At 43.1% G+C, this 18367-nt stretch overlaps 2 non-coding genes across 2 annotated transcripts; both read left to right on the top strand.

The window, feature by feature from the left end:
• The first annotated feature begins 5015 nt into the window (after positions 1–5015).
• Trnal-uag (transfer RNA leucine (anticodon UAG)) lies at positions 5016–5097 on the top strand. The gene has a single exon. It is a non-coding gene; the product is annotated as a tRNA-Leu (tRNA).
• A 6285-nt stretch (positions 5098–11382) lies between these two features.
• Trnal-aag (transfer RNA leucine (anticodon AAG)) lies at positions 11383–11464 on the top strand. The gene has a single exon. It is a non-coding gene; the product is annotated as a tRNA-Leu (tRNA).
• The last annotated feature ends 6903 nt before the right edge of the window (positions 11465–18367 follow it).

Genomic DNA, 18367 nt, shown 5'->3' with positions numbered 1-18367 from the left:
CCCGCAGGCCACACTTTCGGGACTTCAGCTTTACAGCGTGCCAGAAACCTGACGCCATGTATCAAATACACGGTATACTTCTAGCTGCTGCCAATACAGTGCTTCAGTTCCGTGGAAAGCTAAAAATTGGGCACATATTTATGCTATGCCTCACAGTATAGAGGGCGATTGCTGGCAGTTATGTGATTAAAAAAATGTGTTTGCCCCTATTTCTTCAGTTGCGTCTCCAAAATACTAAAATTTTGAGCGTACATCAGACAAAGCAGCCCATAAGAAAAGAAGCAAGTATACCTTATTAGCCCTTTTTGGTTACATATAACCTAGTCTGCTGACAGTGGTTGCCACGGACGAAAGCCAGACATAGGTGCATCGCCAGCGATCGATGCCGTATGACGGTTCGCCCGAGCTCGAGCTATTGCTCCTGTGGCATACTTGAGACTTCGCTCGGACTAAGCCAATTAAACAACGGTTCATTACCAGTGGTGTCTGCCGAGCAGGAGGCGCCTTTAATACTGCAGTGACTATCCAAAGAACTTAGGTAAAATGCCAACCTTGGTCGCGGACAGTTCTGAACATTTGCTTGTTAAGCATGAAATGCTTTTAGCTCCCGTTGTCGGCCACCTTCATCCGGGCCCTCAAACGAGAACATCCGGGCAGCCATTCAAAACTTCAGAAAATGTGGTCTCGGGCCCCCAACCATTTGTACATCACCGCATTCCACACGCTAGTTACTTCCCAAACAAGTTGCAAAAAACATTGCTTCCGATTTCTTCCTAATGTTTGTTCACAATATCACTCAAGCTGTAACTTCTAGTACGCTGAAGATTAATTTGTCATTTCCAATAGCCACGTTCAAAGGGCAAATACAGGGAACCATACACTTGACTGTCACCTTTTGGCGCTGAGAAATGGTTGCCTGTGCTCTTTTCAACGCCAGCGGTTCGTGAGTTGGCCGCACATTTGCAGCCGACTACGTCGACGCGACAAGAAGAAAAAGTAGCGACGGGCGCAGAGCGCGCTGCACTGTTGGAAGAAGAAAAGCGGTTGAAGGCGGCGGCACCAGAGGCTGCAAAATACGCCATGGATATGGAAGGCATTTCATGCTTACATCTACTCCCGATTACGGAAGAGTCAGCAATTTTTCTTTGAGACTTGCTTCCGTCTTCGGGATACCAATGTAAGCTTAAACGCCGGCGATTGAACTTTACCAATTTTTGTCATGTTACAAGCTTAATTTCGTATGTGCCTCGTCAAGTGCTAAAGATAGGTTTGAAAGAGCAGCGACTGCCTAAGAAACAAAGAAAGAACTCGAGAGAAGCGACGTAGAATTATAAACAGCATTCTAAAGAAAGGACCGAAAGAACGCAGGTGCTGATGTCACCGCAACTCGCCGGGAGTTGCTAAAGAAGAACAAGGTCATTAGTATCTGGAGTGAAGCCAAGTACTGCGCCGCTAAGATTTCTGGCTCTTGCGCTCACCATCGGGCAGAGTTTGGCCATGATGTGCAATTAACTACAACGAATGCCTCTACAGTCAGAACAAGCAATCAATCAACCAAACAAACCAAAAATTAAACGAGCCATTGAGCGACCTATCGCTGTGGCTTTAGTCTTTGCCAAGTGTTTTTTTTTTTTTTTTTTTCTCGTGCTTCCATGCAGAGGAGAAGCGGGCGCTTCTACGAGGCGGCAACATCTCCTCACGTTCACTCAATAATAAAGTCATTTAAAACGCGGTGCTACAAGGAACCCAAAATTCTGCGTGTACTCGCCTGTCCGTTTGAAATGCCATGCAGGGCAAATCGAACAATATTACAGTTTATTCGAGGTTGTGACAACTCGTGTCAGGGTTACAGACAAAATATCCAGAACAATAATGGCTCGAGAGTATTGTAGCTACCTACGCCGAGTTGTATGCACGCAATGTCGTATGTGTACACATTCGATCGTTTCTGCTTGCAAGCGCTTACAGAGGAGATACATCATCGCATCTAAGCACATTGGCAGTCGTAAAGAACAGCTTAAGAGGAAGCCTTCCCTCGAGAACTCGGGTTTCCCTATTCTAATACGCGTGAAACGTATAAACGCTTTCATTAGACAACCATTGGATCTATTTGAATGAAATGTGTTGTGTTTAAGAGAATAAGCTAATGTACATAATTCCACTGACAGTAGGAAGCAGAACACTAATCGACGGTCTCAAATATAATACGGAAATTACCGCACATAGGGAACATAAAAACAAAATGAAACATAAAGGTTATAGGTCCCCAATTCTGCACCAAAGGCAGATGTCACAGTTCATTAAACTGTGAAAATGCGTTTAAGGAGGACAAATGTGAAACATATGAATTCACATCATGCGTGACATTGTTACATGGTTCACAAGGGCTTTGCAAAAGCCTGTTTCACCAATTATTAGTATATTTCAGAGAGATGTCTGATACATTATTTTGTCCGCTTTTGATCTCTGAGTTGAAGGATACATAAATACCTCACATAAGAATATCATAAGAAACCAACAAACAAAGACACCAAGGACAACACAGGGGAAATTACTTGCACTTACTAATTGAATTAAAGGAATGATAAATTAATCGAAACGAAGATGGATGAAAAAACAACTGGCCGCAGGTGCGGAACGATCCCACGTCTGAATACGCATTACGCGTGCGGTACTCTTACTATTGAGCTACCGCGGCGCCGTGTTCCCATCCACTTTTCGGGGTATATATGTTTTACTAGAACTAACGCTGGGAGCGTTATCCAGCGCCACCACTCACAAACCTTATCGGCGGATGTGCAACATCCTTTCTGCCGCAGGCCTCCGAGTGCGTGATCTTTTTTGGGCGACGCCAACTGGTCAATAAACCAACACATGCTACCTGATGGCATCAATGTTTCCGGATTCATCAGAATAGAAATAGAATAGAAGTAGATAAGATTGAAAAGAAGATTGTAGTACCAATTATGCAAAACTGTAAAAACCAGGAAGGCAATCCTTAGACAATAGTAAGCATTATATTAAATATATGACAATACAGAGCAGTTTTCAAATAAGTAGTTTTGTGATAAAAATGCATAGTGGAAAAAACAAAGTAATGCGCCGCAAAGGTTGCTGGTCTGTGCGAAGTTTACTAGGTACTGTAATGCGTATAGAAGTATGCATCTGGGTTTCGAATTTGGTTGTAGTATGATTAACATTGCCCGCCCTTAGAATCCTGTGTACTACACTTACGCAAATGCTGGCGTTAGTTTTGTGTATGCACAGTAATTGGCTGTTAATTTGTTAGTGTGCTGATTCTGCTTAGGTTGAATGCCTGCCCTATACAGGTTTTTAACTGTAATTTTTACAGTTACCTTTGACAGGTAGCAGAATTTTTCTGCGTGAGTTAGATTACAAAAAGAAGTGAATAATATTTATAAAAGATATCACATGAAATGTTTAACTTGTTAGAAACATTTTACTAATAACGTTTGATTAATCGCTTTATTCTGTCTGACGAAATACATGAATTGAGGCAGGGGAATTCACAATCGTCTACTTGGAACTAATTTTCAAACTATGAGCTGTTCTGACATATGACCTTTCACTATTACAATAAAATGACCTGCTTTACCCGCCGGGGTGGCTCAGTCAGCTAAGGCGTTGCGCTGCTGAGCACGAGGGCGCGGGATCGAATCCCGGCCCCGGCGGCCGCATTTCGATGGAGGCGAAATGCAAAAACGCCCGTGTGCTTGCGTTGTAGTGCACGTTAAAGAACCCCAGGTGGTCAAAATTAATCCGGAGCCCTCCACTACGGCGTGCCTCATAATCAGAACTGGTTTTGGCACGTAAAACCCCAGAAAGAAGAAGAAGACCTGCTTTTTAAGTTACTTTTTAACCAGACGCTTAATAAAAAAAACTTGTTTTGTAACTTTAAATTCAATATGGACAACGTCCCCCACTCCGCCTACCTGCCTGGGCAGAAACGCTTAGTGAAGACAATATACAGTGCTTTGGCTAGGATTATGAACTGTTACCGATGGTATTCTTTTGCATCCCATAAACTGAAAACTACCGAACAGCAATTGGGTGCAGTATCATAGTATACCGTGGGAATCAGAACCAAACACTGCATACCATGTTATGCTGGGTGACAGCTGTAGACGAAGATACCATTAGAAATATATTTTTTTCCGCCTGAAAAGAGCCAAATACATTTTCCCGCACATATCAGACACTTTACTTATTGTAATTAGTAGTTAACTTTTTTGCTTCGTCATGCCGTTATTATTGTGCAGATGATCGACCCACATTAAGATTCGTTACTTTCCGTTCATGAAGCGTCAGGATTTTTCTTACCAAACTGCGTATGGGGTCAGCGTTTTTTTTTTTTAAATTTTATTTGTTCAGGAATACCCCTAAATGCCTTCATAAGAGGGTGTTACAGAACTGGTACCACTTATCACATAGAATTACACACTTAAAAAGCTAGTACCATTACATGCCCTAAAATAGCTCAAATACAACACATATATTCGAAAATAAATACTACAAGGTGTCGGGAGCAATTTACAATTTAAACAACAAACAATATGGTTAGGTCTCGAGATAATTCTGCGCACTAGAGAGAAACAAACACTAGTTATTGAACGAGTGAAAAGACTGACTAATATAAAAACAGTGATAAAAGCGCTTGAGAAGTTATTATTATTTAGCGTTTTCATTGTTTTTTCTTAAATTCAGTTCACTTTAGTACTCAAACAAATAAATAAACTATAATTATATTAATCTTCCAGATCATTCGCCGAAACGCGTAATCAATTCACGCTTCCCGATTACGACGGCCCCGACAGCAATTCCTTACAAATTTCCCGGCCAACGATACGACGTTTCTATTCGCGAAGCAGCGACCTCGAAACGAGAAACGCAGCATATGTTGTTTCGCAGTGGTTTCCTCCACGTGTGCAAGCGACGTTCAACGCACAGCTGCATTGCAGCGAACTGCTAAGCGCCGAGTAACGCAGCCCTTCGTCGGTAGCGTGGCCGAGTGGTCTAAGGCGCTGGTTTTAGGCACCAGTCTCTCCGGGGGCGTGGGTTCGAATCCCACCGCTGCCATAAAATTTTTTTTATTCTTTTTTTTCTTTTTCGTGAGAAACGTGCGTCAGCCGGAACACTTCAAGGGCATTTCGCCAGGTCGCGTAGCGGATGTTCTTTTTTTTTCTTCTTCTTCTTTCTTCTCTCTCCGTGGTGCAATAATCTTTCGCATGAGGGCGGGTGAAAACAGGCCTATTTTTCTGTTTGTGCATATATTTTTCGGTTTCGATACCAATGCTCGCAAGACACGTTGCTGCATAATATGATGTCAGTGGTGATAAATGTGTTGTACCTGGCATGCGAATGCATGCTCGTCCTCCGTACGATGCCAGGTGGGTCTTGATATTGGCATCAATTCTCTTAAGATATTTTGTAAATTAGTAAATATTTTTACTTAAAATAAAATTTCTTGTTTTCGTTTTTTGTTTGTTTTGGCGAGTGGACATGACATAAAAAATTAAAACATACATACATAGAGATTTAAAATCGTACATTATTCTAACTTTTTCGTTCTACATTTGCGATGGCGGGGAGTGAATTTCATCAGGTCATCGCATATGTGCGAGCACCGATAACGTAAAACGTCCTGCAAAAATGAAGAGAAAAGCGAATCTGGAATTTTGCGTGCCAGAACCAACTGCGCAATATTTCTTACTTTCTATCAAGGTGTTTTCTAAGCTGAAAGCAGCAGTAGTATTTGTGTTTTTGAACGTAGCTCTACCATGCAGCTTTTTATACTGTGCTATTTACATAACGAGGTAAACTTCCTTTTATTTTTGTTGTACCTGTAACGGGAAGTACAATAAAAGCGAGAACTGGTTTTGCTTCATAAGAATCAGGTCTTGGCATTGTCGGCATTCGCTATACAGGTTGTGCGACTGCATCGTCGTTCATCTTTCAATGCCCTCGCGTTGGCCTTTTCTTTAAAGCGGTGAACATGTCCTTGAACAGTTCTTGCGTCTCGTGCGAAGAATGTCCCCGATCTTGCGAGATAGGTGAGAGCGCAAGATAGGGACCCCGCTGCCATATAAGTAGAATCACCAATGAAGGCGGTGTGGTAACTAAAACTGCTAAAAACGTTAAAGGTAGCTTTTTTTGTGTTTTTTTTCATTTTCAGAGAATATGGCCCTTATTTGCTAATAAGTGACACATTTGTTTATAAGCAACAATCTCTTCCCTTATTTTAAAGGTGTGACCTTGTTCTTCAAACTTTTGTTTCTTCTTCAGCCGTGAGAACTGGCGGGGCAGCAAACGTGTAACTCTCCGGCGGTGCTAGTCTATCTGGAAATATTTTGCCATATTGCCACATTCTGCTATGATCACCGTTTAGAGCCAATAAGAGAGGTCGTATAGCCGCCCTGTTGGCCAACCCTAGTTGACAAGATGACGAAATTGAAAAAAATAGTGAATTTGACAGTGTCCAGGGAATGCGACCTTGGGCCGTAAAACTAGTCCATTCTGATTTTATTGTAATCTCCTGACGTCAAATTTACGTGGCCGCCGACGCAAGCATGGGCGTTGTTTGAACAAGCCCAGTGACGCGCACTCCTCGTTAATATGAGGCCACTTTTGTTTGTCTTGAAAGCGAATAGCGTGTCCTACCTCGACACGATGTTCTGATATAATTGACTGGCAAAAGGCGAAAAGGCACGCAGAAGTGAAGAGGGGCTAGATGGGTCCGAGCTAGCGCAGTGAAATTAGATAAGCGGGAAAGGAGGGCAGTGCCCGCGTTTTTGATTGGTCCGCTTCCCCTTGCTTCGCTTGCGGTGGCTGGTCAAAAATCGCGACGGCGTGCAACGGAAGGTAAAAAATACCGCTAAAGGGGATCATCAGCGATGAAGGCTTGGCAGAGCGACGTCGTATACGTTCCTAAAGGGCTTGACAATGCTATAATGCGAACCAAAAAGTTTTATTAGACGCAGGGAAAGCCATTATCCCTAGCAGCTTCAAAAAGTCAGTGCCAGAGCGATCAGCGGGTAACAATCTTTTATTATACTTTCAGAACGGGGCAGTCTCCGGTTGTTCTAAAAAAAAATGTCAGTTTTGTTCGGCCTATTAATGAAATAATAATTCTTATTTTGTTTGGCCTAATCATGCGTAATCAGTGTGCACACGTCGTATCAGCAATTCGCGGTTTCACTGATGTCGCGGTACACACAGGCGAAGGGGGGGTGGCCCGAAATGTTGTTGACCAATCGTGATGGGCGAGTGTCAGAAATAAAATAGAAACACATTGGAATAGCTTAAGGATACAGTGCCCCTTATCACTTATACTCGTGTGACCAGTCGGAACCGCGTTTTCGTCAGCGAATACATGGTTCTGATTGATCACCCGAGTGTAAGTCAATGGTTTGCTTTCCGAAACGTTACAAGATCCCACACAGAACAACACCCCAAGGTTTAAAGTAGCACGCATGGAATGACAGGCAGCTGACTAGAGCCAAATGTCAAATATGGCACAATATGGACGTGTACGCCCAACTCGCTGCTGGCGTTGCGAATACTATACATTCAGGATACCAAGGCGAGCTGTCTGCGAACGCTGTCCGCTGCGATGCCAGGGCGGTGGGTCGTAATCTTATCACACTTGGGAATGTCAGGGCGCGGCCTAAATGAATGGATAAATGAGTGGCAGTTATCGCGGGTGTCACGATAGCTCGGATCCCTCTGCCTTTTTAGGCATGGCCGCGCGGCAAGTTTGACACGGATATCAGCAACCATTCGATGGTGGCAGGTGATTAGACGAAGCAATGGGATTAGTAAGCTTGCAGGTGTTTAGGATTGGTTCGGCTGACATTATAACGGGAGTAATTGGAAATCTTTGGGGGCCACGGATTTATATCGGTAATGGCTACTATATTTACGACGTAACGGCAAAAAAATGGAAAGATATTTCTACGCACGGCCAATTACGAGTAGCTCCACCGTACAATCCAGAGAAATGACTCAGAGTCCAAGCTTTCGTACCCATCCCTCATTTGGCCTTGCTCTTCCATGCCGTCACTATAGTGAAAAGACAGCGATTTTCGATGAAGTAAACAAAAACGCTTCGCAGTGGTCGCAGCGTGCACTTGTGAATCGACGCCTGCGCTTATGAATGAATGTCCTTGTTACCCATATAGAAAAGAAAACAAAGAATTTTCGGTCCGGACCCTTGCTAAGGATTGCATGTAATACGTGTTTCCTTGTGTGGAATGTGGTAAGAAATCCGAATGGGGGAATGGGGGACAAAAGAATGCGTCTAGATTTTTTATGCTTTCTAGTAGTACAAGGACCTACATATGGTATTATTTGCCATTTGTGGGTGCTGCCATCTTTGCCTCTTACACAAACGATTTTTCATTTTTGTGCACATTGACGCGTCCAAATAACATGGTCACGAAACACCGAGCGCATCCATGTAAACTATATTCATGCGTACGAATCGGTTGTAGGAGCGTCCATTTCGTTGTTAATGCAGAAACCGGCAACGTCCACAGCCCAAGGTGGCGGCACTAAAACGCTTTCGTAAATTGTTTACTGAGCTTCCGGCGGACACATTCAAATGTCTCAAGCTTGCACGCAGGAATAACGACGGGATAAATATTTGAAATGTCCTTCTAGCGGCGTTCACGCTCGCCTGCCGATACACTGCGCACATGTGGGATGTCACGCACAAACATCCGCACGATACGCGAGTCGCGATCGCCGCGTGCAGGTGTCTACACAGCTGCAAGCTGCGACGAACTCGTGCTGTGCCGCTAGACGAAGCCGCCGCGTAGGTGGGGAAAATAGATCTTGTTTTAAGCCAAGCTTTCTTTTCTTTCTTTTTTTTTTTGCATACGACACTGAAGGTTTCGCGTTCTTCGGTGCTTCATACCGGATTAAACTGACTTATAGAGCACTGTCCTTCATATACAGGGTGATTCAGCGAACACTTTCAAAAATTTCGAAAGGTTGCCTGTGGCAGATAGCACAATTCTAGTTCATCAGCTGGTCTACTCGAAGAGGCGGACATTACTTGCACAAGAAATTGAAATGCGCATAACCGAGCAATTAATAAACATTCGCTAATTCAGCTTTCAACTAATTACCTTATGGCCCATATTGCATTTTACAAATTGTAGCCGTGGAGTTCGCATGGCTGGGCCCACTTGGGACGAATTCTCAGGATGACACCAGTTGCGAGATATTAATTCCCGAACTTTGCGGATAAATGCATTTGCGGTTAAAAACTGAATTAACGATTTTTTGTAATTAGTCGAATATGCATTGCATTTCTTTCTGGAAGTGACGTCCGCCTCTTCGAGTAGACCAGCTCATGAACTAGAATTGTGCTATCTGCCACAGGCAACCTTTAACACATTTTGAAAGTGTACACACACACACACACACACACACACACACACACACACACACACACACACACACACACACACACACACACACACACACACACACACACACACACACACACACACACACACACACACACACACACACACACACACACACACACACACACACACACACACACACACACACACACACACACACACACACACACACACACACACACACACACACACACACACACACACACACACACACACATATATATATATATATATATATATCAAGAAATTAGACGTCAACATGTATATATAATATAGGCTGCTAGGTATCTCTACAGCACACGGACTTCTTAATAGACTGTTTTGTACGATATTCATCTGCGTTTTGATAATTTTTTAGAGGACTACCCCTTCTGGGGTCATTGGGTATGTAATGTGCACATTCTTGATCATACATCCAGAATGGTATATCATAAGGAGCCAACAAACAACATCCAGAATGGTATGTGATCTTTAAATGTGCTTCTTTGGGAATACAGCCCTCATCACCGGTCTTCCTTCGAACAAGCGTTATACATAATTTTATGCAGCTCATTTAGTTGTATAACACTTTAGAAACCGCTGCATTGAAGCTTTGCTACACAGAGATTCTAACACTGCTGTTGGACCTGCGAAATTCGTTTGTTTTATTCACGGCCCTTCAACATGCATAGTAAAGTGCGATGGATCATCTGTACACCAGGACGTAAAATTTTGCTGTCTCAGTTATCACCGTTCTCTAAGCGCAGTCTAATCTAACCGTAGTCTACGTTGTAACCGATCGCACTTACAGGTTTGTAATAATGATGAAAAAAACAAACAATTGAAATAGGCCGAGCCATAAATGACAATGATAGTATGGCGTGCTAGTGCACTGCCAACCTCTTGCACGCCTTTTTCTTGTGATCTCTTCTTACATAGCTTGAACTATATTTGCTTTAACAGCATTAGAGAGCGTGGAGTCCTTTTCAATGATTAGCTAAAGGTCTTCGACTGCAGATGAAAAATGTTTGACTACGTACGCGCTTAGCGTTTTCGCCATCTGATTATGTTCGATAGGGAGCTGGGTAATGATGAGTCTTAAAAAACAGTTAAACAAAGAATGCCTCTCTGAAGTAAGGCGTTCGATAGCCTCAACAGAAAAATGTCATCAACGTTATCACTTCGGAATCCGTTCAACGGCAGCATTATGCAAAGTATATCCATACCCAATGTATGTAAAAAGAACGCTTGATCGCCGGGATTACTCGAGGACGAAAGCACAGCTATCATTTTCTTTCGCCTGCTTTTTCGTTTCAGCAAGCACAGAACTAAAGATAACAAAAGAAACAAAGAACATTTATGAGCATGCATTCAGTTCCCCGCGTATTGAAAAAAGTAATTCAGAGCCGTATCGAATAAATATTTGTTTCATTTTCTATTGTTATTGATTTTCTTTACTAGTTTAATGACAACCCGCTTTCGCTATTGCCTTGATCGAATGGGATTGGAAGGTCTTTGATTGGAAAGTCTTTGATAAGCCTGCATTGGTCGAGGACGACGCGGCACTTTGGCTGTGCAGCTGCTGCCTATTATACGGGTCAAAAATAAACGTTGTCTCTTTTGAAAAGGAGAATGTCATTGTCTTCGCTGGACACAATGAGCTAATTTCATTTCTAAACATGCGAGTATCTACATTGCAACCATACACTTGTAGCTGCTCTTCGCTTATGCAAATTCAGTAACTTCAATTCTAAATGTGTGATTGTGTACACTACAGCAACACACTTATGTTCTGTTTGGCGCATTACGATGGCCCCGTTTTGTCCCAGCGGAAAGGCGCCGTAAAGCTGCGTGCCGTAGGGCGTCGTTCGAAGCAGGAAAGAAACTAGAGCACACATCAGGCGCGTAGAGAAACAGGACGCTTAGAACACTGGCGGCAGCTTGAAGTGTCGGTAGCGTGGCCGAGCGGTCTAAGGCGCTGGTTTAAGGCACCAGTCTCTTCGGAGGCGTGGGTTCGAATCCCACCGCTGCCAAATTTTTTTAATATCTTTTTTTTTCTCCACTGACTTTTTTGTGGCGCTGATTCTTACCTTGAATGCGTCGTAGTATTTAGAGTGGTAAAGTCGTGTTCTTTTTTTTTGTTTACTGATTTTGTAACACCGATTTGTAGCTCCCGTAACTGAAATTCTCGAGTCGGTTCCGCGGTTATTCGGGCCTTTGATGTATTCTTTAAGCAGGCATACGCCGGAACTGTGCCGAAGATTTGTTCGCGGACGCCGCTCGAATCTACTTCCGCGAAAGCATTATCCAATGGTTTAGACTGCAATCAACTCTTGGCGTTTGCACTCGTCGTAGGTCTTTTTTGTTTCAACGAAGAAAGCGTAATTGAAGCAGTTATGGTCGTCAAGCTACTGAGTGAAATCTTTGGAATTGAGGAAAGTGCCAAGGATTTTGTCATGCCGTTGACTCCAGATATGCTTGCCAACAAGAAACCGGAAACTACCCCGGTAAAATATCTATGTGTCCCAATAGAATTCTTTAATGACAGTGAACGGTATTGGTAGCAACAGGTAAAAATAACATTGACTCAACGAAAAAAAGATTAACACTAAAACACTGGTGGAATGCGTACGGAAGCGGGCACTAAGTGAAGGAAACACTAAAAGATAATGGTAGAAGTCATAATCATGAGCAGGACTTAGCAAAAATGACTGACTCAACGAAAAATGACTAACACTCAAGTACCGGTGGAATGGGTAATGGGGGAGGAGGAGTAGATTTTAATGAAGAGAAGGGAGGAGAGGTCGGCCTGGAGGGCGTGTCTCTAGCCTGCTACTCCTCACTGGGGTAAGGGGAAGTGGGAGATACAGGGAGAGGTAGGTGGCAGGTAATTATGGAGTGATGGAAGCGCTTACGGATGGTGGTAGAAGTCATAGCCATGGCCATGACTATGACTCAACTGAATTAAGAGTGAATGAAGGGGTTATGGAGTGGGTAAGTGACTTTCGTGTGTTCTTTCGTCTGTCGTCTTCCTTGTTGCGCCGTTCTGAAACCATACAAAAATATATCTGAGACTTGAGGGCCCAAGTGAGAGTGACTCAGCAAAAATTAAAGTGCCGAGTCACGGTTCTAGTTAGGTGAATAACTTGCAAAAAAACAAACATGACTTGCAAAATTGATCGTAAATTGTGGTTTCAGAGGGTTGATGACTCAGCAAAAAAAATGGCTGAGTCACGGTCCCAGTTTTGTGAAATAAGAATGACTTGCAAAAATTACTGCGAAATGTGTAAAAAATGTAAATAAAGAAAAAGAAAATGTCAAAAGAAATTTTACAAAGCGTAAACAGTGCTCGTCGTGTCATTGAGTTGGCGGCGCTCGGGCTTTCGCTTCCAAGTCGTCTTAGTTGTAGCATAAGAGAACCCTACTGATTCTTTTAGAGCTACACATACGAACACTCTCAGTGAAGGCTTTCATGGAAGGATGTGGCTGCCTTGTACGATGAGGCTCACACAGCTTGATTTACACGCAACTTGAAACTGTAGATCACGCATTTTTTTTTTTTTTTTTTGCATGGCTGGGAAGGGGTGTACCTCTTCGATATCCTAAAGCGAACCACCAAGAAGGAGTTTCCGCTGTATCCGCATGGTATCAAGTGTCTAGTGGTAAAGAATGAGGACGGGGTTCTTTTGACTTAATAATACTTGATGGCCTTGACCACGGCCTTGGCTGTTTATGGCGGGCTCGGATGCCCGAGTCCCAATGCGACGCGGACGCTAGGCCTGCGCGTATTTATGTTCTAGAAAGTATGTCTCTATGGGTTGAAATAAAGAAAATACAAGATTGCGTACCCGATTGGCTGTCGAGAACCACTGACAGCACTTTAGTTAGACAACGCCAGTCCATATAGGACTGACGGCTTTGACGTTTTTCGTTTTGTAGCTCTGGTTTGTAATTTTGTTCTATATTGGGTGCACTGAACAATGTAGAAGACCAGTAATGAAAAAAAAAAGTGGTCTAAGGCGCTAGTATGGGCACGCTGCACTGTTCAAAGGGCGCTACGACGTTTTCATTTTTCACCCCAGCGGCGCCGACAGCGGCCGCTACAGACGGGATGAAAATGATACGCCATTCCAAACGTTAGCGGTCACTTCTTTTTTTTTTTTTTTTTTTTCGGCGCTCGGCTGAGTGTTATGGCCTGCGCATGCGCACTTTCGACGTTTTCACAACTCGGACAGTCTTGCCTCATGATAAGCGATTGAAAGTGTCACGCCGATCGTTTGCAGCGTCCCTCCAGTTTTGCTATCACCACTCGTTAGGCTGTGTTATCTGGAGCTGCTGTCTGCTCTGAAAAGCTTCAGCGCAAGGTGCCTATAAGGCACCCGTCTCTGCTGGGGCATGAGTGCGCATCCCCTCACTGCCATTTCTTCATTTTCATTTTTTTCTGCTTTGATTCTATTTGTGACGGTGTTATTTACCTCCATAGCCACTTAGTTATGAGGAATGGCACACTCTTCTTTCTTTTTAGAATGATTCCGTAGCACCGATTTATCTGAAATAACTGAAAGTTTCGGTTCGGTCTCACGTGTTATGCGGTACTTTGTTGCATTCGTTAAGGAGCCATACGCCGGATCTGCAGGGCGTTTGTTTGTGGACGCCACTCGGATTTACTTCCGCTAGATTGAATTGAATGCTGGGATTTTACGTGCCAAAACCACGATTTGATTATGAGGCACGCCGTAGTGGGGGACTCCTGATTAATTTTAAACACCAGAGGATCTTTAACGTGCCCTCAATGCAAGCAACACAGCCGTTTCTGCATTTCGCCTCCATCGAAATGCGGGCGCCGCGGCCGGGATGCGATCCCGCGACCTCGTGCTTGGCAGAGCAACACCATAGCCACAAAGCCACCACGGCGTGTTTCCGATAGAGCATTAACTCGTGCATCTGCAAGTGCAAAACGCACAGTATTGCGTGCTGGAATTGTCATCTAGGTTAGGAGCTCTCCACAACACTATGAGAACTGTAACATAGCTGTGCCGGTACTAGTTGGTTGATGTTATCCGTCTGCTTTCATTCATCAGTCCTGTGAAACTGGGTTGATGCGATATTATGGTTTCACGCCACTACTTACCGTGAATCGGCTTTCTCACTTCATACTGTTACATCACGTAGTTAAAGAACTGGAGGTGGTAAAAGTTAATTTGGAGTTCTAAACTAGGCCGTCACTCGTAACCCACTGTACAAATTCGGAAGCACCAACCTCAAATTTTATTAATCTTTTGTTTAATTTCGTTAAGACAAAAAATCCAGTAAAGACAAAAACACAAGGCATAGCTGCCTTCTTCTTTCTGGGGTTTTACGTGCCAAAATCAGTTCTGATAAGGAGGCACGTCGTAGTGGAGGGCTCCGGATTAATTTTGACCACCTGGGGTTCTTTAACGTGCACTACAATGCAAGCACACGGGCGTTTTTACATTTCGCCTCCATCGAAATGCGGCCGGCTTGTCAGTAAATATTGTTTGATCAATTTTTAAATCTAATTCGCACTTACTGAGTGGAACGGGGCAGGGTGTTGGTGGGAGCACCACTCCGATAATGTTGTGCACGCACAAAGAATGAAGACGCACAGGTGAATATCTTCCTTTGGGAGACGCATATATACTTTATCATTGCTGACGCGAGCCAGAAGACGATGGGTTCGCGTTGTAATAGAAGAGCGAGGTGCCACGTGGTATAACTTATGCAAAAAGAAAAACAGAAAAATACCGCGGGGCAGAAAACAAGGTGAATTGGTGGATGTTCATGGTAAGTGCAAACAGAACACACAAAAGATTGATAATGATGGTGGTGATGATGATGATGATGATGATGGTGGTGGTGGTTGTGGTCCCTTACCCACCCAGGTTGTGGTCCCTTACATTGGCCCATACCGACATTTGGGCCTTATATTGCCAAGAGATGGGCTGGTAGAACAATAAAGGGAAAGGGGGGATATAGCAGCAGTACTGACAGTATAAATGAGAAGGTTGCTATGTAACATTAATTTCTACAATACTATTAAGAGAGGAATAAGAAAAACGCATCGTTTAAAAATCAGGCTGCTTAGGAAAAGCAATGGTAATTGAAAGCAGGAAAAAAAGAGAGGTAACAAACAAAGAACAGAGAAACTATAGACTCGTTTGACTTTCTTTCCTTGTTTGTGTTCCACTGACGTTTACTACAATGAATGATCTAATAAAAAACTTGAAAGAACATCGGCTTTGCGGCACGGCGAGACGTTGGGAAGTTAGCAACGCGATTTACTTTAGTGGCATGTGAAACATATGAACAGGTAGAAAATGTGAACCAGCTGCACAGTAATAATTGAAATCATAGGCTTATAATATTGTTATCAAGTGCTTTCGAATACCACCATGGCATGGGAAAGTAACGTATTAGCTATTAACAGCATATGTTGTTTGCTGTAATTACTACCGCTTTTTTTTTCTTCTTTTTCGCCTGATAGACAGCGTATGAGGAAGATGTTTTCACATGCAGCTATCTTTAGCTTCCTCGTGAGTTTTCATGAGCAAGTTCTTTTGTTTTTCTATGCTCGCCATTATTATCGAACATTACAAGCAAATGTAATTGAACTCTCTTCTATTTGCGTTGTATGGTCGACGGCTACAATAAGGATCTCTCGCAGAGTGCTCTTTATTAAATGTCGCCCATTTGTATTCATATGATTCTGGGAAGGAGGGTGCTCTGATTGAAACCCCTATCGCAACAACCCCGACTTCAATTTTCTTTTCGGGTCAGATATTGTTTTCTGCAGATCTATAATATTTCGCGCTATACTACTAACGGCTTGGGAGTTTTTCACCACTAACACTGCGCAGATGGGGTGTTGTTTGGATGCAGGGCTGCTACAGCATAACAATTAAAAAAAATCCGGCCTCCCCATTGTAGGTCGTACGGCTGCAGTCGGCTACAGTCGATCTGCGACTTCTGCATGGCAGTCAAGGAGAAATTGAAATCGTGGAAGCGTGTCAAATAAGAAAAGTGCTTCATAATTGCATATCAGTTCCCTCTATTTATTTATTTTACTGCGAAATACATTTGCTAGGAGGTGTCATTCGTCGAGTGTATGAACGCGCAAGTTGGCCTTTTTTGTAATTGTTAGTTCTAGTTCTTTTTTATTTGGTTTTCTGAATGAAAATGTCAGTTATCAGTAAGCGTCTCTCCTGTAAACTTTTCCCTAGGTCTTTCGTTCAAATTGCGCTGTTTCATAAATGAACGTTACTCAACTCCTCCATTTGTACACTTTGCTAAATTCTACCACTAAAGTGGACTCCATCCACGCATTCATTTCGCATACTGTGACGTTCAAAAGTACACAAGGTTATTTTGGCTGTGACATGCTAGGGCATAAACTGTGTTGAACATACACTTTAGCACCCGAAACCCAAATTACTGTATGAAATCTGCGTGACAGATGCAGGTTTGCCGATGCAGGTCTGCTTGAGAGAAAGGGAATGCGTGTTCCACTGATAAGTTCCAGCCACAAAGGGCGGTGTAAAGATTAAGGCTGAGCTTACTTATCCAAAAACTTTGGGTAAGCATATATCGATGCCGTCTTCTACGCATCGATCTACAACTTGCAATTGTCTCGCATATGCTCAAAACCTCGACATCGCAAGGGATGCCCTCCTAAATTACCGCTCGAAATTCTAACATGACTATGCATTTATTTTGCACTGCCAGTGAGGGCTAGTGTTTGTTTCTCCCTTTTGAATTGCTTGACGTGCATTTACTCTTTGTTGTTTTCAGTATAGTCGTATTATTATTCTGTATCAATTTGTTCTTGAATCACTTATCCTTCGAATATTTATTCGATAATTGTTTTTTAACGTGGTTTTGTTCTTTAGTTGTTATTGGAACTTCTGTTGAAGGCCCCGTTGTGATATCCGATGTTGGAATCCTCGTCTGCATATTTCCTTGCTATATATAGGTTTTTTGTACGATGTTAGAATAAAGAACCTTCGCAGATATGCGCAGATACAAGCAACTCATACATCATAAACAGTGAAACTGTGTCAAGGAGCTTTCACACCCTTGGGAACTTCTAGGCGTCCAGATAACCAGAATCTACTTCAGTCTTTTCAAGCGCTTCACGGTATATGATACAAGTACTTCCGTAGAGCCGCAGCATTTTTAATATGCTTTACTATAACCGAACTTAAAACACTCATATACTATCTGCTATCTACAACGCACGCTTCTTTATGCAGTGCTGGTTCCGCACTGTAAAATTCTCCATATATTTGGTGCAACTCTTTCGCTATAATGCCAGATTCGCTATAATACCAGAGGCGTAGAGAGATGTTTCACTATAGGCGATATACTCCTTCTTTATGCTGGAGGTCTTGGGCACTTTTAACAGCGGAGCTGTTTAAGCTTTTCGTTTCCCCGCGTAGCGTTCGCAAAAACTCGCCTAGCGATGACGTCACTGCGCACAGCTGCACCTCGCTTCACCTTGCGATAGCCAATCAATTGCTAATCAATAATCAATCAATAATCAATAAATTCCGGAAAATGCCGGGGATGACTCAGTAGTGCTTAGCCTAGCCCAATACGTGGCCAATACCTTGCGATAGCCAATCGAAAGCCAATCATTAGCTAATCGATACTCGATCAATAATCAATAAATTCCGGAAAAGCATAACCCGTAAGGCCAGGACCCGCTAGGTGCCGATCAGCTCCGCTAGCTGTTTCTTTAGCCTTGCACTAGTGGCGCCTTGCACTAGGCGCCACTAGTGCAAGCTACGCTGTTTTTTTTTTTAAAGAAACTGTCCTAATTCTCTTTTAGTCTTTGCAAACGTTTTACTAAATCCTGTGCAAGTATTTCGCTATATCCAAGTCTATTTAACAGCTTCATTATGCGAGCTTGCTACTTC

The sequence above is a fragment of the Dermacentor silvarum genome, chromosome 4 (assembly GCF_013339745.2).
Source record: "Dermacentor silvarum isolate Dsil-2018 chromosome 4, BIME_Dsil_1.4, whole genome shotgun sequence".
In the NCBI taxonomy this organism is placed as follows: domain Eukaryota; kingdom Metazoa; phylum Arthropoda; class Arachnida; order Ixodida; family Ixodidae; genus Dermacentor; species Dermacentor silvarum.
This window is presented reverse-complemented; position numbering and strand designations above follow the sequence as displayed.